The sequence below is a fragment of the Mycteria americana genome, chromosome 2 (assembly GCF_035582795.1).
Source record: "Mycteria americana isolate JAX WOST 10 ecotype Jacksonville Zoo and Gardens chromosome 2, USCA_MyAme_1.0, whole genome shotgun sequence".
In the NCBI taxonomy this organism is placed as follows: domain Eukaryota; kingdom Metazoa; phylum Chordata; class Aves; order Ciconiiformes; family Ciconiidae; genus Mycteria; species Mycteria americana.
Genome location: NC_134366.1, coordinates 122,723,510 through 122,743,694, shown reverse-complemented (window position 1 = coordinate 122,743,694; position 20,185 = coordinate 122,723,510). Strand labels below are relative to the sequence as shown.

General features: G+C 42.2%; 1 protein-coding gene and 2 long non-coding RNA genes across 8 annotated transcripts in view; 2 read left to right on the top strand and 1 right to left on the bottom strand.

Moving 5' to 3' along the window:
- Positions 1-8,193, bottom strand: part of GREB1L (GREB1 like retinoic acid receptor coactivator) — a 145,777-nt gene extending 137,584 nt beyond the window's left edge. For 5 of the 6 annotated variants that reach the window (XM_075494460.1, XM_075494463.1, XM_075494462.1 and 2 more), the window contains exon 1: positions 8,054-8,180. The gene's annotated coding sequence lies outside the window, so the exon portion shown is untranslated. Of the gene's footprint in view, positions 1-8,053 lie in introns of all 6 variants that reach the window. The other variant, XM_075494461.1, reaches the window with a different exon arrangement.
- A 200-nt stretch (positions 8,194-8,393) lies between these two features.
- On the top strand, positions 8,394-13,548 carry LOC142406073 (uncharacterized). The gene is made up of 3 exons (XR_012774429.1): positions 8,394-8,507; positions 13,244-13,372; positions 13,492-13,548. It is a non-coding gene; the product is annotated as an uncharacterized LOC142406073 (long non-coding RNA).
- Positions 13,549-15,290: 1,742 nt separating this feature from the next.
- Positions 15,291-19,544, top strand: LOC142406072 (uncharacterized). Its single transcript, XR_012774428.1, has 3 exons — positions 15,291-15,955; positions 16,536-17,434; positions 18,747-19,544. It is a non-coding gene; the product is annotated as an uncharacterized LOC142406072 (long non-coding RNA).
- Positions 19,545-20,185: the final 641 nt, after the last annotated feature.

The window sequence follows — 20,185 nt, the reverse complement described above, 5'->3', positions numbered from 1 at the left end:
CTGGAAGAATACTGTCTTTTACTGGAAGTAAGTCCCAGATCCAATTCTCATTTATTACACTGCTGGGACAGCATCCTTTAAACATGGTGATCAAAAGCAAACCTTTTTTTCCCCTTTAAACAGACATCAAAGCAACAATGTTAGGATGAATTTTCAGCTGTTCTGAGCCTACAGGTTATATAGATTTGCCTTTTTCAGCAGTAAGAACTCTGGCAACACACACATGCAACTTCACAAGTTCAACTCGGCAGTTAATCTGTCTGGCACATAGAAATGGATTTACTACAGTGACAGCAAATGGAGCTGAAAACCTACACTGCACTGTGTAGGGGAGCGCTTAACCCCTATCACAAGCACAGCCTCCCTCTTTCTACACCAAACCCACATCACAACTGGAATCACCCCAAAGCCAGGCCTGACAGAAAGCCAGCCAGCTGTGCTGCAGATGAAAATTGAGCATCCATCTGCACAGCCATCAGGCACAAGGCATCTCTCAATAAAACAACCATGCCGGACAGTCAGCAAGCAAACACTGTTCATTATGATAGCTGAGAGCAGTCAGAAGAATCCTTCTTTTTTTCCTCAGGCTTTTCTGCCACAAGGTCACATCTGCTGTTCAAAACTGAAGTGGTTTTTTGGTGGTGGCTTTTGTTTAAGAGCTTCTGAGGCATACTGTTTTGAATAACATTACTAGTGGCACATCTACTACACACTAAGAACTCCTGGTCTAGTCATACACGCATATAAAGGCAAACTGTGAACACAATGTTAGAGTTCAGACCAGTATAAGCCATCCCAGCCAAGCAATCATTAAAGAAAGAATCCTATGACCCATTAAGACATAGGACTATTATGATATTAGACACCAGCATTTCTAATTCATGTCCTTTTCACTTTTTTATATATATTTTTATTTTTATATATATATTTTTTTATATATATATATATATATATATATATATATATATATTTGTACATGCACACACACTATCCTCCCCAGTTTGTCAGGTCTACAGCTTAGAGGACTTCTGGAGGAGGCAACTGCCTATGCATTTTCCATGTAGCACCCAAAACACGTAATAAGAAAGAAGGGTATTGCTAAGGTAATGCTACAAAACAAAAAAAATCTTTATGTTTAGATCTGTATACTGTTTCATTAGGAAAGATTCCATAGCTCTTGACGCAAAAGCTTGTGACAGCTAACATTTTACTCTTGATGACCTTGAAGCCCAGCTTGTCTCCCACATCTGCTAAAATCATGATTGTGGACCTGGAGAAGAAGGTGAAATAACCTGGCAGGCAAGTCATCTTCCCCCTCCTCAAGAGGCTTGGAAACTGAGAGCTGACTCTCCTAATGCAAAAAAAATTTGGCAAGAGCTAACCTTCAAAATTTGCTGAAATTGCTGCTGCTGCTGTGAGGATATGTGTATTTTTCACTCTGAACTTCTGCTTTTAAATACTCCGTCAGGAGTTCTTTGTGCCTCTATGTGAGGCATTAAAGTCTTCTTGGATGGCTTTGCCCTTTCCCTTGCCTCCCCTTAGGTTTTCTTCAAAATTGCTCCTCTGTGAGTTGGTACTGATCACTTGCCTAATCCACCTAATTTCTTATTGTTCTCACAGCCAGAATTTTCCCTCCAAGAGATTAAGATTAGAAAGAGTAACAACAATGTCTTAACATTTAATCTATACGAATAAATTTTTGAAAGCATTTTTTACAAGACTAGGAAATCACCATGTTCTTAAATGTCACATACAACATGATTGGCAGGAAGCTGATTCCCTTTTCCTGATGCAGTGAAAGGCATTGTAACTGTAAAAATCAAGACTTAATTCCCAGTCTTCTCAAAGGAATCGCCTAGTTGCACTAAGAATTTGATTCTATATAAGTGGTTTAAAGAAATTACAAGATTAAGCTTCCTTTATGAAACAGCTGTTCTCAAAGTGGATTGAAAGTGTGAAAAGACAGGAGAATAAAGCCACCCAAGGCTCTAAAGGAACACAGAATTTGGGGGGCTTCCTGACAAGCCACAGGGAGATGGTCAGCGAGGCAGGAACAAAAGCAGTAAAAGTAGATGGCATGATCTCCTGAATGCAAGGCTGAGATGCAATCGTACACTGTGAAACACCATATTACAACCAACACTTTATCACCAAGGAGATAGTAAGCAGAGAACTAATAGCAACAAAGTACTATACCAACAGTGGAAGGACACAAGGCTCAGGACAGGGAATGGAGCACTTGGTTCTCTGCAAATCCCAAACTGACAGCCATCAAGACAAGGTTTTGCCACATACGCTCTTCATCCTGAGACATCAGTAACATGGGTAGGCAACAGTAATGCTTATAAAACTCTGCTGTGAACATTCCTGTTTCACCAGTGACTCCAGTGTAGAGAGGTAGTTGCCCAGATTCCTTACAGCATCAGAAGCAGTTGAACTCAGCTATTGGGAACTGCTCTTCCTTACCACTACAACAGCTCTCTGAAGCAGGTACAATGGAGGAAGCTCCAAAGAGCTCATATCTCACTAAACCAAGGATGTTGTGCCACATTTCAGATTTTAAAAAGTGGTCATTTCCTCTTTACTAGGAAGATTGTGGAAGACCAGGCACACAGCAATTTCCAAACACTCTACTAATTACACTCAACTGATAACACAAGAAGGATGGGACCACACAGCTCAGGGTATAATAGTCTCACTGAGCACTGGCATTTAAATTGCATATGAACTATCTCTCTCTTTTAAAAGACAGCTGGAGTTAACAGGGGAAAAAAAAATCCCACCAAATTAAAAGCATAATTTAACTATCAAAATCCCAGAAAAGGTCTCCTTAGGTTTCCTTATGTCTAGAGACCCAAGAGTCTACAAGAAAGCAAGTTTGAAGTCGCAAAAGAAAGCAGAGGGGAAGCCTAATATCTCTCAAGTATGTAGATTTGCAGCACAATTCAGTGCAAAAAGACAGAGGTACTAGCAAAATGTTCAATTGCATTTGCCACCCTGAATGCATCAGTTAAAAACAGTCAACCATCTAACTAACCTTAACAACTTCACACTGTACGTTCCAGGGAAATCCTATTACTTTCGGTGAGATGCACAGATCAGTCTTCATTTAAAAAAGAAAAAAAAGAACAGTATTAGAGTGCATTTCAGACCACAGTTAACTAACTTCTTCACTTGCCTCAAAGTGCTCTGCTCAGATCACGCCAACGGTCTTGAAAAGAGCTAACTGCAGACTATAATGGAGATAGGAGAGAGAGACCAGGAGGATCTTTGTGCAGCATTTTATAAAACTAGTCACTCCAGGCTTGTTCATGGAACCACTACGACAGATGTCTGGTAATCTCTTAAGTAACAGTATCTTAAGTCTGCCCACACTGTTTTGCTGTTCATAGCTCCATCAGTTTGAAAAACTACCTCAAAATAACCTCTCCAAAACCTTACATAGGGAATATTAATTGACCGTTTCTATCAGATCTTGTCATACTGACTCAGGCTGCTCCCTACCATCTTACTCTTCTGGTCATTTTATGTCACAACATACAATTCTTCCACCCTTTTATATTTTATTAACATTTTATTAGTTACTGTAGTAGAACTGCAGTTAAAACAAATTAAACATCAATTAAATGCAAATTAACCAAAGCATTTGACAATACGTGCTGTAAGATCTTCAGATCAGGTGTATGGGTTTTTTTTTAATTAAACCTCTGAAGTGCCATGGAACTTAAAATACTAACTCAATGAGAATTACATTAAATACACTTCAACGAAAGTAGCAATTTACACAATTCTTTGCGGCCTCTCATGTCACAAAAGAATTTCACAGAAGCTGTGCCATTACCATGTGACATAGTAAGACAACAGAAATCAGCTGACATGGCTTCAGGAGTCACCCAAACCAAAAATAATTACATTTTAGCACCATATCTGTAAGGAACTCCATCATTCTATTTGATACTTCCAAGTCAACCACAGCAGTGTACAAAATTTGGCTGTTCCCATTGTGAATAAACACTGTTCCAAATTTCTGTCATCTACAACTTCCTCCAACAGATATTCTGTGGTTTTTCTTTTCGGTTATAAAAACCTTAATTATTCTATTAAAATATTATGACCCTATTGCTACTGCATTGTTCACCACTATGAGGACCTTCACAACATAGCTCCTTATTTTTGGGTCATCTTCACTACCTACCTGCAAGTTCAAATCCATTAACAGGGCCTATACTAGCCATGCTCAGAGTTACAAATGATCCTCTGTAATGATTCACTGAAAATTCATTTACTAGTTCTCTCCTTATTATATGAGGATATTTTCAGAGTTCTTAGAAACAAGATGTGTTCAGGATATACAAGGCATAAAATTGGTCCATTAATGTATCTCTAACATAGAATACAGCATGAAACAAAATGATCAGGTTTGGAATTTTTAAAAAAAAAAGAAACTGAAACTGTATTAGGCAAAAGTGGTTTGAATACATGTTCTTACAAGCAACACTTTTCACAACACTTTAAGGAATGTCATGACAAGACAGGATTTGAGGAAAGTCAATGATTCTTAGAGAAAATAACAACACATTAATTGTAAAAATGTAGTGTTGTTTTATGACTGCCACTGTAATCTGTTTCAGAATATTAGAGATATCTTAATCACTTACTATATCTAATGAACTCTACTTCGTGGGACTAATTCTCTAAAAGACATCATTGTCAAAATGTCAAGGCTTATTACTCCTTCATTTGTCAGTCTTCCCAACAGTCCTTTTTCACAATTCCATTGTAGAAGCAAAGGAAAATGCGTCTTCCGCATTATGTGCAAGAAATGATTATGCAAGAACAGGCAAAACACGTACGCTCAAAGAGGCTATCCATCTGAGGTATAAAACCAAAAATCTGAAATGTTTTTTACATTAATGCTTGTGAAATCCTTTTTACAAGAGTAAAGATGTGATGCCTTAATATCATGTCCAAGCTCCAGGTTTTGTTAATTACATCCTACCTACCTAAATGCCCCCTGTAGTTTCAATTAGACATGGTATTCTTCTTCACTTCCCGTCTTGATTATTGTGCACTGTTGCTAAGCGCTAGTTAACAGTTGCCACATTCACCCGAAGTTGGCTGCACTTCAGTGGTCATTCAAAGAATTAAATACAAAACATATGGTACAGAACCATACAAAGCATAAAAGCACTTTTAAAGACCACTCTAAAATGCTTAATATGAAAGATACTACAAAAGGTTACACCACTGGAAGTAAAATCCTTACAGTTCTATGCCCACTTAAAATTTCCTAGAAACACTGAAAATTAGGGAAATGCATTCATCTTTTTTTAGCTATCATTAATAAGATTTTCTAGAGTATATTTTTGACATTATACTGAGTCTAGTTTTACACTGAATGAACAGCCCAGCATTCATAATACGATAGGCTTTACAGTACAGAGATTTTTCCAGATTCCCCTTAAAAAATAATTTCATTCCCTATATTCCATAGCAACTAATTAGAGTCTCCTAAATTACACTACCAAGTTTTCTTCTTCCTTGTATCTGCAAAATACTTTGGACATGACTTGTTGAAATGCCAAATATCAATGCCAATAGTTATGTGTTTAAGAAGACCTTGAACCAAACGTGCTTTTTTGAATTCTAAACAAACTTTTCACACAGTCATATCACCCCTCCTTTCATCTGCAATGTCCTCATGAGGTCTTAAGAAACTTCACATATTTTAATTATCCCAGTAAAAGCTCAGTAATTAGGTTGCCTATTACTGCTTATTTCCTTTAGTATTACAGCCTGGGCTTAAAAAACTGCTTTACCAAAAAATCGTCACTATTTCTGATTGTTACATTATCTACAGCCAAACCCAACTAATAAAAATTCCTGGTACGTACATATTGGTTTTTATAACTAAGTTCTTTTTCTGTTAAACATCTTAGCCAAAAGTTTGTTTTGCACAAACACTAACAATAATAAACAAAAACATACACTGTATTTGTTATCTGTATTAACAGATGTAGAATTAAACCTTCAGGGTTTGGAGCCCAACCCTTTAAATGGGTAGGCATGTATTGAACATTATACATTGACTTTCTGGAGCATTTTATTGGAAATACTTGAGAATACATGAGAAAAAGTATGCATATGTTCAAAACCCACAAGTGTTAAAACAAGGAATAAATAAACATTTCTCAATAGCTCTGAGAATCTTCACACAATAATCCTTATTCCTTTGAAAGGGGTATTTAAAAAGTTAATCCACCGGCTCCGTAAGTGCTTTTGTCCTACTCACAAGCAAATTCTTCAGGATAAGGTTTAATATTTTTGAAGAAATTTGTTTTTTAATCCCACTAGTGCATATGTAATAAGCTTTTCAACCAACAGCAGACCCACCCTTGTTTTTCTTTAGAGGGCATATCCCTTAACAAAAACCAAACTTAAGTGTGCATTACAGTATTTAAAAGCACAGAAAGCTTTAGCTGTCCTCTCAGAGGTCACATATATAAACTATATCTGCAACTGAAATATGCACCTACTCACTTCACTCTCAGCTCTAAACAACAGTAATAATTGTTAAAAAAAAATTATGCTTCAGTTATTCCTAGTCAGGAAATAAAAGACAGCATTTTCTTCTTCAGCAGCTTTTTATTTCAATCTCTTAAAAAGCTCTTTGTGACAAGGTATCAATGAAGAGTACGAAGTATTATTTCAATAATACTTAAAATATCATTCCGTGGAAAAGTCATACGAGTCACCAATTCAAAGAAAGCCAAATGAAATGATGTAATGAATATCATATCTTCAGGGTATTTAAAGCAAACATACTGACAAGCAGTAGACATGGGAAATATTCTTCCACCAGGTAACTGAAAAAGTCTCTTGCACTTTAAACACATCTGACCATCGATAATTCTTAAATTTCAGAATATGGATAAATATTTGCAGGCTTGGGGCCTAAACAAACAGCAACCCTTGGCCCACCTCTGGGTTGGCCGAAATCCTATGGCTTAAACAAAGTTTTCATCTTTCGGAGATTTCAGGAAAGCCACGGGAAGCGCTGGGGAGGGAAGGGCCGAATCCCGGCGGGACCTAACCGCTGCCGCGGGCCTCGGGGCGCCCCTTCATAAACCTGTCAGCTGCCTTGGAGAGCCGGCGCTAGGTCCATCGGAGCCGGTTTTTCCCCTCTACCTTTACTTCCCAACAGCACACAAGTCCTGTCGATCGGTCGTCACCACGGTGAAGGGAATCACCGAAGGGCCGCCGGTGACAGGGCCCGCGACGGCAGCCTGCCCTCGGTGCCAGCCAGCGCGACCGTTACTGCCCATTGGGCTGCCGCGTCTCCAGGGGACACCGCCGCCCCATCGCGACAGCGAGAGGCCCCCGGCGAAGGAGACCCGGCGCCCTGTCCTCCCCTCCTCAAAACGAGCCTGCACGTATCCAGAAACGCCCCCCAAACAACCCCCCACCCCGCCAGGCCGCCCACCGCCGGCGGTCACCCCCTCAGGCGAAGCCTCCTCCGGGCGCGGAGAGCGAAGCAGCCGAGCCCCCTGCCGGCGGCCGCCCGCATGGCAGCGCGGGGCGGGGGAGCTCGCCGCCCGCCCGCCCGCTCTCCAACAGAACCACCTGCACCCCCCACGCCCACCCCGCCCGCCTGCCCCCGCTCCCCGGGGCTTTGCTGCCTCCCGCACGCAGGGGCGGCTTTGCTCCCGCAGCCGCCCCGCCAGGGCTCCCCCGCCCCCGCCTTGCCCCGTCGGAGCGGTGTCATTTCCCCCCCGGTCCAAAACGATGGTAACAAAGGGCTGGAGCCCACCCGGGGGAGGGCACCGGCAGCCCGCCAGTGACACTGGCCGCAGCCAGCCGCGCCACTAGCAGCCCGCAGTTTGCCGCCGCCGCCCCCGGTGCTGCGCTCTGCGGGGTGACTGACACCGAGCGCGACCCAGCGACCGGGACGCCGCTGCCTCCCTGCCGCCGCCCCGACCCGCTACCTTTGTGCCCTCCCCAGAAACCGGCGAGAAGGCGAAGTAAAGCCCCGCGCCGCCCGCCGCTCCCTTACCTTGCTGGGCAGAGAGAGAAGAAGTTGAAGCGCCCTCCTTCCACCCCTCCCTCACTTTTTTTTTAATTTAATTTTTATTTATTTATTTATTTCCCTCCCCCCCCTCCCTCCACTCACACCGAGCAACTGCGCTCAGCAGTCCTGGCCGGCGCCCTCGGTGCCGCCGTCTCCCTCCGGATCTCGCTCTCTCTCTCTCTCCGGCGGGAGGAGGGGAGGGGAGGCGAGGGGAGGAGAATGGGGCGGACCCGCAGGTGCCGCCCCTCCTGCTCTGACAGCGGGGAGGGAGAGGGGTCGGGGGGGGGCGGCGGGCGAGGGGACCGGGCGGTGTCCGCGGGGGAGCCGCGCTCAGGTGTCCAGCGGGCGGCAGGGCTGAGGAACGGCCTCCCTGTCCCGGGCTAGGCCCGAGGACGGCGGGGCTGGAAACGGGGGCGGCCGAGTCGTGCCAGGGACTGAGGTGATGGGCCGGGAACGGGCGCTGGGGTGGACGCGGGTTAGTGGAGGAGGCAGGCGGAGGGCAGAGGCCTGGGACATGGCGGCCGAGGCTCGGTGAGGAGAGAGCGAGCTGGGGTGCTTCCAGTCTGGGAGGGAAGGGACGAGGCCGTGCACAGAGGGGAGCCAAGAAGGTTGCTGGGAAGCGTCAAAACCCTGTCAGAAATCCAGTGTGGCTCGGTGGCAGGGGGAGGCAGAAGATGGCACTACCCTGTGAGAGGCAGCCCTGCGGTGCGGGCCAGTCAGGGCTGTGGGCAGAGTTTGAAGTTGGGTGACCTTATGTTTTGTTTTGGGTTTAGTTAGCAATGGAGCTAGTCCAAGAATGGTAAAGTAGAAGCTGAAGGGGCTTAGCATGCTAGGAGGACACTGGAGATGGACTAGAGAAGGGCGCTGTGAGCATGCTTGTGTTGGAGATTAAATTGAACAGGGCTCAAGGCAAAGTAGGTAAAGATGAGGGGATCTGAGTGCACTGGAGGGGATGGAAACAGAAGGATCTGGAACATTTAACGCTGTAAATGGAGCCCGAGTCTGCGTGGGAAAGGAGCGGGTTTGGATTCTTAGTGTGTGTAAAGATGAAGGTCACCGACTTAGCAGGAGCGTGGGAAGGAGACTAATACAGCAGGGTGCTTAGAGGGTAAATATCCATTGAACTGGGGAAAAATGATTTTGCATTTTCTTCCTTTTACCTTTGATTAAGCTACCATATGAACCATCTCCTCTCTTTTTCACTTTTTGCTTTTCCAAGGGCATATTTCTTGAAAGCCTTTCAAAAAGCCTTTTTCTTCTCTCAGGACCATAGGGCTCAGTCTTATGCAGTGTCCTATCTTTCTGCCTCAACAGCTGAGAAAAAAAGTGATAGTGACAAAAAAAGTGGTAGTGTTGTTTGGTTTTTTTGACAAGAACCTGCTGCTATGTGACATTGAGAAAAAGATGTCCAGTACTTTTCTCACATCCTTTTCTTTTGTATTTGCTGGTTAAAATATTAAGTTCCAGCATCCTAGTGAGTGTTCTCATTACCAGAGATAATGAGACTTTCCATCAAAAAGTGGGAGGGAAAAAACTGTCCCTACCTCCTGGAGCAAGTAGAGATGGCACAGCAATGGTGTGGCACTGCAGTAATGCTGCTTGGTCTAGAAATGAGAAACGGAGGTCTGTCTAATAGATAACATAGATGGTTTTGAACATTCAACAAAAGTTAGCCTTTTTCTGCATTAATCACACTTTCTGATAGGCACTAAGGAGGTTTTCACTATTGGTTCTGGTCTGGTTTGTTCAATTTGAGCAATGCTTTTTTATGACATGCTGATTTGCACTTCATTTCATTGAATGGGACGCGAAAGTGTGGTAATGGGTGCGTGTATCTGCGTAGATAAGTTAGAGACCAAAGGTTGGGGCATATTGTTATGCAGTCTTCATAGCAAACTTGCCAGGAAAGAATTTTCAAGCCATCTCAGATTATGTAACACATATATATGAAACATATACATTGCTGCCTTTTATGCATCCATATGAATTCATATTTCTGGATACATGCTTTTTTCCTAACAACCTCTTTGGTAGGAAATACCAAAGGAAGTTGGTTTTCTACCAACTTCTTTAGCACTTCTTTGTAGTACTTTGGTACTTCTTAGCTCATGGCTCCAGAACTTTCTTACATATATTCTCATGTCACAGTTGTTCTCGAAAACAAGGTACCTCCCAAATAAAGCTTTGCAACTGGTTTGTTCATTGGCTACTTTGATTCTGAGATTATGTAATTTTAATGTGAATAGCTAAATCAGTGGGCTTTGACAGGACTATTCACATATTTGAATTGCTTAGAGCTGGGCTTCAGCTGTAGATTACCTAAGACATGCTACCTCTATTAGCCTAACTATCTTGGTATCTGTGTATTTATGAAGTTGCTAATAATATGACCCTTAACAATAGATAGCTAAAAATTTAGCTGAAGCAGAATTTAAGAGACTTTGCCAAGTCAGATCAGGCTTTAGGATCAAGTCCTAAAGCTTTGCCACTTTGCTTGTTCTAAGTTGTACACTTAATTTTTCTGGAAACTTGGAAGTAGATAGCTGCAAAAGAGTTTAGGCTGCCATTCTAATATGTCCACTTGTATGCTGTGTATGTCAACTGTGCTGTTGATACTCTGCAAAATATAATGGAATTAAGCAATATCAGTGTCAGTCCCTTGAGATAATGTTGCCATGTGACCCTGGACAGATTTAGACAGTGACTTTATTATTACTGTTAAAAGTTCATGGGAGATTTGAAAGCACATCAGGGTGCCTGTAGAATACCTGTTACAGCTTATGATCATTCTAACTTAGACACTTAATTATATCTAAATTGATCCCAGTAATTGCAGTCTAGATGTCCCTTGACATTTCAAACTGTTTAATTTTACTTAGAGGTATCTACTGAATAAGTGAGAATTATTCTGGTAGCTTTAATGCAGTAACTCTTTTCTTATTTGGACTTATTTTTGTTTTGCTTTTTTGAAAAGGAAGAAACATTCATTATATGTTTTCTTCTGACTTTCTATTTTGACTATCAACATTTACAGCTTGTAGGGTGGTTTCATCTGTACCATCTGTGGGCCATATTGCACATCAGATGGCAGGATAAAATCTGTTACAAGAACGTTTTGGGACATAAAAGTCTTTCAGGGTTTGAAGCCATGATATTCACAACACAAATGTGCAAAGCCACTCATGTATCTGAAACAGAAGACAGAGAATGCCAAAGCAGCTGCTGGAGTGAAATAAAGGAGAGACCACACAGTTTGGGGAACATACAGGCATCAAGAACAAAAGAATGTTTGAGGGAACAAGAAAGTGCAACTTCAAGCAATGAGAAATTGGAGTCAATCATTAGGAATTATTGACAGCAGACATGCAGTCACACAGCAATTAGAGGCTCGCTTTGGGAAGCAAGGTCAATTAATACTGAGGTAAAGAGGCATCATCAAAAAAGCACCTGGTTTAGCAAGCAGCATTTTCTGATCCCTGAGTAGGCAACATAGAAGAAAATTGTCATTCATGGGTTGGGTTTTGGCCATTTTCATATTCACAAGGCAAGATACCATCACCAATATTATCTTCTGTTATAAAGGACTGTGTAAGAACATAATATGAAACTACAGTTTGCACAAAGATTGATGGGCCCCCAGTGGAACTACAGAGGTTGATAGGTATCCTTCAGTCCTGAGCCTTCATAATGGATTGCATTTCCCCCTGCCTTTAGGTATCTCTTCACTTTCTTCATATTTTCTGATTTTGAGAGCAATAGGAATAAGATCCTTTTGAATATATTGTTCTAAATACTGTGGATAGTAGGAATTGACAGTTCCCCCCTTCCTAGCCATGAGGGCAAACTTCGCAACAGATTTCAACCTTTTTTTTTTCCTGAAAGTGAAGGTCATCAGTCCATCTTAGATAATTCTCTGAACTAGAGCTTGTATTTATATTTGTCACATCTGTTACATTTAAATATTCACTGATAACTTGAAGTATCCAACCTCAGAAATTAGGTTTCAAAAAACATAAACAAATAAATAAATAGCCGCACAAGGGAACTCTCTGCTTTAATTTCTTGTTATTCGTGAACTCTCAATTTCATACATACTAAAACCAGTAATTTCTGGGGTTTTTTTTCCTAGAAACATTAGTATGAATGTTTTATTTGATCCAGCCTACCAAACCTTTGGTATTAAACTTTGCCTGAATGAAGTGTCTGAATTCCACAGACCTGATCTTGCTGCTGTTAAAAGCTGATTACAAACTTTGCTTTGATTTCCTGTGTTGGGGCTAAAGCGAATCCCGCCATCCTGATGGGTAATTCTGCTGTAAGCCTTCTAAATAACTTTCATCCTTCCGCATGAATCACCAATGGTCTTTTATGATTCATTATACCTTTATCCCTTTATTATTGTGATGTGAATTATTCTTTCCCTAGTTGTAATACTGTAAAGTGGTATTGGGTCTATTTAACATTGAGGCATCTATGAAATTAGTACTATCCAAATACTTAAGAGCTATTGCCTAAAAAAGTTTATTCTAAATGGATGAAACGGGTGGATAGGATGAAACAGACAGCAGTGCTGGAGACGGGGAGCTAAAGTACATAAAATTAAATGTTTTTAATGCAAACACTCTGAGGGCAGAGCTAGGAACTGAATTCAGATCTCCTGATGCTCAAACACTACTGTAATTCCAGTGTTGTCATATCTAAGCTTTCTTATCTCTATTCTTTTACTGAAAAGTTCCTAAAATACATATTTTGGCATCAGTGGTTTTAGCATTAATATTTAGCACACCTCCTACAAAAAAAATGGATAGTGTAGAGTAAGATGAAGGAGACAGTGTTTCTTACAACTAATAAGAACATACTGGCTTTATCTTTCCATTACTCACTCCATAGAAATTGAGCAACGAATCATCAGGCTTTCCTGGAAGTTCAGCAGTAGCACGTAGTCAGTGGCACCCATATACTTTCTATTCCTTCTTGATTTTGACTGGATTTTTCAGAATGACCACTGTTATGAAGTAATCATTTCACAAAAAGAAACAGACGGTTGTATAAAAGTCCTGGAGCTAATCGCTAGAATCTCAGTCACCCTGACTGTAGAAACTATAGCCAGATTCTCAATTTTTTTTGAATTTTCTATAAAATACTTGGTATTGCAATGTCAGCTCTTGTTTACAGGTTGGCGACTGTACCCCATCTATCATGCAAGACATAGTAGGATGCCATTTCCTTTGCTAAGAAGCATGCCCTTAACAGCAGACTATGGGCCAGCAGAAGGGAAAATGCATTACCCTGCCTAAATCACAGGTATTCTTTGAACACTAAGAACTTTTGGCACCTGTATAACTGTGCTGCATGAGAGAGTCTGTAACGGTGTTTCTCTTTATAATTTTCTACATAATTTGTGAAATTCAATTTTGTTCCAGATAAGGCAGTGCAAAAGGACTACCCCTTTTTAGTACTATCAGAGCTACTGTGAAAAAGTAAGTCTAATCTCTAATCTATCGTGATTTATATACAGCAAAAATAACTTGGCAGCCCCGGCAGGCAGTTTCATCCCATTCTTAAATGAACACCTTCAAAAGGCAACCCCTCTCCCCTCGTTCTCCTCATTGACCTTCGAAGGAGCTTAGAGACCTAGATTAGACTGCACGCCTATACACCACCAATGCTGGGTGAATGCAGTCCCTTGTGGTCACCCGATCACTTACCACAGGGATATAAAAAATTTCCCCCCGCCGTTCTCCATTTGACATGCGCAAGAGAAACACTCACAGGCATTGTAAGTCCCCTAGCTTGTTAGTCATAATCAGGAAAAGGACAAGTGCAGTTCCATATAAGCAATTAAATTTGGAGCTTACAAAGGTGGGTTTTTTCATGGCACTGACATGGTTTGATGAGTGAAGATCAATGGTAAAGGTTTTTTAAATTCCAAATTTGCAATGTTTCCTGTAGCTGTTATCAGTAAGAGCAGTGAATCTCGTCAAAGTCAATATGTCAGTGCTGGCTGACGTTGGGATATTTATTCTGAACTCAGCTGGGGAATGGCAGTGAGTTCACTTGCTACTTTATTTTTGCTGCCCTTTATTAAATAGTTACTTGGTCTTCATAAGAGGTGCTGCTCATGAACTAAGAAGAATGTTAACAATAGCAGAGAAAATGGCCATGAATCCATACTGGAGTTAAGCCATGGAAATTTGGCATTTTAGAGGTGAAAAGCAGACATCTCACAATTACAGTACCCATGGCCTTAGTATAATGTTTGTAGTGCAAGGCATTTTTAGTGTTTTAAAAATTGCTTTACATTTTTCACTACCTAGAATCTATGGACGTTTATCTATCTAGGGTATCAAACTTTCATCTTGGTTGTTGACTTTGTTTTGTTTTTGCCAGAAAGTCATAGATGTGTTTGAGCTTTTGGGGTTTCTACAGATGGAAAATATTTTTGAGGTGAGGTGGATAAGACTGCACAAGCCCTAACCATTCTTGGTTTTGTCACTGTTCCCTTTACACGGACAAAATTCCTACTTAAAGCAGCTTACGGTAAATTCCCCAGGCTTGTGTAGCTGCCAGAACTAACACTCACTCCCCTCCCAGTTTTCCTACCAGGTCCACATGCATCATGGTAGGCCAGGCTTTATCCTAATGAAAAGCTTAGCTGCTAAGTGAAGTTAGTCCAGCATTCACTGTATCTTAACAGGTTCAGGTGCTGTCCACAGCAGATCTCTCTCAGTCTTCCAGAGGCAAATCTCTGAGTCTACAGAGCTGTCTACTCCCGTATTTATAAATTCTCCATCTTCTCCAAAAGAATTTACAGATGTATGTGAACACAGAGACAGCTTGGCTCAGTTCTCTCGAAGCATAGAAAGAAAGGTAGGTGTGTGCTGTGGGGTGTGACCTGCCAGCTGGCTTTTCCACAGCAAAGGTTTCCCACAGAGCTTCAGAAACATGTCTAAGAGCCGCCACGCCTCTCTTGGGCAGCTTCTAGGGTCTTGGTGTTGAGCTGTCTTAACCTGCACTCTGCAGGTGTGCAGACACAGAATATTTTAGCTACTCATCTCCCAGCTGTTTCTCTTGTTTCTCAAAGAAAAGAAAAAAAACCCCAGGAAGTTAAATGCTGCAGTATCTATATGCCTACGAACCTCCTTGCAAAAATAAATTTGTACATGAGTTACAATGTATTAATTACAAATACTTTTGTCTAACTACCCCTCTTCTTTTCTTTCTGTGTGTGTAACTTTCCTGGGAGATTAATTTAGGTTAAAGTCTGGTAAAGCTACTGGTTTTCATACTGAGTTACATTCTTCTGGGTGTCAGGGAAGTCCTTTGTTTTGTCAAGACTAGTATCATTTGCTGTCTTTCACTATATTACCGTCTCTCAAGCACGTGGTACTACCAAATGCACAGTGAGTTATGTTTGCTAACAACTTGCTGTACAGCTTTTGCATTTCTGCGGGTCTTCTGGTGGCATCAATGAAAGGGAATCAGTGGAGGGTCCCTACTTGCATTCTGAAAGCAGTCTGGGCTGGGATTTGGGCTTGGGTTGGTCAGCAGGGAAGGCTGCGGCTGCACTAACCCCCTGCATTGCTTCGCCTTGGAACCCGCAACAGCCAATAACATAGCCCCCAGTCCCAGCTCGGACAGGGTTGGATCCTCGTGACTGCAACGTGAGGTTTCAGGTCATGTTTTATTTACATATTGGGTTTTTTGTACAGGTTTCTCGGTACCTCCTGCCAGTTAAACAGACCAGATGGTGATTGCTGTCAGGAGAGAAGGAAACCTGCCTGCTTGCACTGCTGGTTAGAAACAGTTCCAAAACCAGCTGCTGTCCAGTCAGCCAAAAAGAGGAAGAAAAACCCGAGGGCTACAAAAACTGGACTCATTAATGCTGTGGGTTATTTTTAACATAAAAATAGTTAATCTCTATTCATTCCCATTATTATGTGTTTATTGTATAAAATGGTCCATGTCCCAGCAGCTCCAGAGAAAGGGTAGGTCCAAGTTATGCAAAACAAATCCCTCAGGGTTTTCTAGTTTGTTTACAAGAGGTTTTGTTCATCTGAAGAAACAAAAAGCCAGCTAAGTCTCTTACTATGTTCGCTCATGGCACTTAGAAATCTATGAACTTGAAATAAAATATTAGACCACAGAAACTGGACTTCTGCTTCCAGAGCAATAGTGTTTTCAGATCAGTAATCCTACATGTATGGTATCTCTGCCCTCCTTTGCTTTCTTTTTTTTTTGTTTTGTTTTGTTTTCCCTTAGCTCTTGAGGAAGGATTTTCCTTATAGGTAAATTCAGTTTTATGTAACATTTTGTAGTTGAAAGTCAGAAGGTTCCTCTTGGGTTTTGGCACCCCAAAATTAAAATAAGGCATACTCCTGTCTGGCTCAGCAGGAACCTCTTCAAGGGACTGCGTGAGAGTAACACTTTTTGTAAAGTACCAAATGTGCTGTGTGGTGTCTTACAGATGGTGGCTCCAGCAGTGGTGAGAACTTTTAGTGCTGCGAGACATCTATACTCCTGGTGCTTGGGTCCTCTCTACATCTGCCGTGATCATCAGCATAAGAAACTTGAACATTATGCAAAAGGAAACCTGAAAATCACAAGACACTAAGCTTTTCGCTTCCAAATTAAGTTGAGGGTAGGAGGAAAAGCGTATCACTTGTGAATGGAAGACTTGAGGAAGGACTCCAGTGCTATCAGCAAGTTGGAGTTGAAAGCAGACAGATACTAGGAGTGGTTTATAAAATCCTTCAAGAGATGCTACTAGAGAGGGAACCAGAAATTACTAAAATTGGCATGAGAAGATGGACATGAAATGGAGACAGGTAAACACAATGATCATTAAAGTACTGGTTGAAACAGTCTGCTGTGACTTCATCAAACACTTTGGTCAACTACCTGGTCATTTAACTGCCCGCTGACTGGGAGAACAATGTTGCTGCTCAAATCTTATCTAGTTTCACTGCAGACGAGTTGCTGAGCAACCAGTTAGACCAAGAGGACGCTGAAGAATGTAAATGCTACCTCCCTGCAAAGAAGTTTGTCTTTCATCGCATTGCCATCAAGTATACTGCCTTCTCCTGTAAACATCAGTTGACACTTGCCTATCAGGGAACAAGAAGGGAAATTCCACCACGACGTTAGGAAAAAAAAGCCTTTCAAGCACTGGTTGCCCAGAGGGACTGAGGACTCTCTATCCTTGGGCATATTTAAAACTTCACTGGAAAAGACCCTGAGCAGCATGTGCTAACTCAGCCCCGTTCTGAGCACGGGGCTGGAGCAGGTGCCCTCCACAGGTCCCTTTTTTCTATCATCAGTAAGCAACTGCGTACTGGCTCAGTAAAAAAGAATGGACATTTTTAGGTACTTTTAAATTCCCAGTAATGTAGGCTGTGCTGCTGTATCTAACATGAAAAAAATAATACAGTGTTGAGGTATTAAGACGCAGGTAGCTTGCATACACATAAACCTGCATGCAGGAACACATGCAAGCATTGACATTAGCTGCTCTGTAGGAAAGCAGTCCAACAGCAAAATATGAGGGTGGAGGGAGGGGTGCTTGAGGTTGAAGAAACCCTTGCAAAAAGCATGAATTCTTGTTCTTGCCAGATTTTGTTTCCAAGATGCTTGAATTGAGCCCCTGTAGCAAACTGAGCAAGAGTTCTGAATTAATGGAAGGTTCTGAATTAATGAATTAACCAGCATTGACAGCTGGTTGCACAACTCATGTACGTGCTAAACCCTTTCTTTCTGCACCTCCTTTCCAAGAAGTGCCAGAGGAATGAAATAAATTCTCTCTCCTGAATGGGGGAAACTCCATCAAGTCATTTAGTCTAGTATTTTCAGAAGTCCAGTAAAAGAAATGGTCTCACATTTATCCTCAGAAATGTATAAGGTTTCCCATGTTTAAGATAACTATGCTAGGGGACATAATTTTGTCCCCAGTCACAGGGGAGAAGCATGCAAACCTTGACCTCAAAGGTACTTACTTCCATCTATGAAAAAAATTCAGTTATATTGAACGGTTTCAGTTCCAGGACAGTAATCCCTGATAACTCTCAGAAATCAATCTTGCAGATATAAAAAGCTCTGCTTTCACAAATTTTATCATGTTGGTTGCTGTGTTACACCATTTCCTTGTCTATAAGTGAAGTCCATGGAGTATTAGGAGCTCCTTCTCATGTGCTCTGGTGCTTGCATGTGCTTGCATGCAAGCTCATGTGCTTGCATGTCTAACACAGCAAAATTACACCGACCTCTCCCCCCACTAATGTGGCAACATCCTCCCTGACCCTAGCCTAGGAGAACTAGATCCAGCATTTCAGCATAATGGCAAGATTAGTACCAAATTCCAAAGTACCGTTAACCTCATTAGCCCGGCTCAGGACTCCTCTGCCTGTACGTCTAAAGATTCCATTACTCCTTTCTGTTCAGCTGCTGTGCCCCTCTCTTCTGAGTCTTTTCCAGAGCCACTGCTTCCAAGTACAGTTTCCCATCTTACTACTGTGGCCTTCATTCTCTGTTCTGAGGTATACAGCTTCATGTTTACCTGTAGTAAAGTAATATATTATATGCTTGCTTTCTGTTTACCACCTGATTACATCAGTGACCTATTTTTGCTTCTGTTCCTCTGGTCTGTTGCAATAGGATGAGTTTGTTTTCTTCTGTATCGCAGATCAAAATGGAAACTAGCCAGGAGACAATCCAGGTGGAGCTCCACTAGTTAACACCCCTGAACAATGAATGATCCTGAACGATGATTGTTAGCATTGAGACTAACAGTTGAGTTAACCACTGGATTTTGAACTATCTGGTATATTAATTTGTTATAACCTCTTGATCACAGAACTGCACAAAACTAAAGCCTTGTGCTTTATCGTAGTTTTACAGGAAAATAACTGTCTTTATGAATTAAGATCTTACTCTTCTGAAAAAGGTACCAGATTATCTCAGCAAAATCTGCTTTCTGTAAATCCATGTCAGTAGGCATAAATAATGTACTTCCTTTTATTTTGGTGTTTATTAACACAGTAATTCTGGGCAGCACGCATTTCAGGCTATAGACTTCCATCAGGCCTGAAGCCAGAAGAATCCAGGCAATGTCTGGCTACAGGCCGGATGGAAGTTCACAGCCTGAATTGCCCAGGTCATTCTGTGTACCTTTCAAAATACTGTTCCAACGTGAACTTCTTTCCCACCCGCTGGAGATCCCCTGGACTGCCAGTTCTTCTGAAAGGGAGTTTCAGTGACTCAGAGCACTCCTCTGTCAGCTCTCAGAAAGCTCTGGGATGCTAACAATACACATTTTCTGCTGGTAGGATGTCTGGTGTCAGTGGCTGTTGTTTAGAGCCCTTTGAGGCACCTACTGTTTCTTCTGCAGCAGTAACACCACTTGCTTTTTTTCCCCCAAATGTAGAACTGGGGTATTTATTGAAATTCCTAAAATAAGTCTGCTGCCAACCTTTGTTCATCTTACGGTGCAAGCATTGCACCTGCCTATGCAGGTTTATACTGTACATAGGCAAAAATCTCAGGCAACCCTGAGTCAAAACTGGGGGTCTTAGCAAATCCCCTTGAAAGTGGTTCTTAACTAGAGCACAGTTATGTTGGTTGAAGCTTCTCACCTGCCTACACGACTGATGGCGTTTCTACCCTGCCTGTATAGCAACCAATGCATTATTAAAATCACTTTGTTCCTGTAATTTTAGAGCTGCATTCTTCTAAAACTGTTCTTATCCGTATTCCTGCTGCTCTTCATCTCTGCAGCGTCCTTGCGCTTCTGTGGTTCTGCGTGACAGCAGCCTTCTCCTGGCCGCCCGGGAGCCAGCCCTTCTCCCGTGTGCCGCTCCTCCTTCTCGCCTCTCCGTGGAAATCTTTCTTTGCCCTCCGGAGGGTCTCTCGTCCCCTCAGCGCAGCCTTAGTGCGTGAGCCCTGTTAAAACGTTCTTGCGGCGCTCCAAGGGGAGGCCCTTGGGCGCCCGGGGGACCCCTCGGCGGTGCCTGCCGGGGGTCCCGGGGAAAGGGACGGGGTCAGGGGGGATTCACTTCCACACGCAAGCAGCGCCAAGGACGCCATCCTCCCACGAAACCTTTCCTCTGCGCCTAAAACATGATT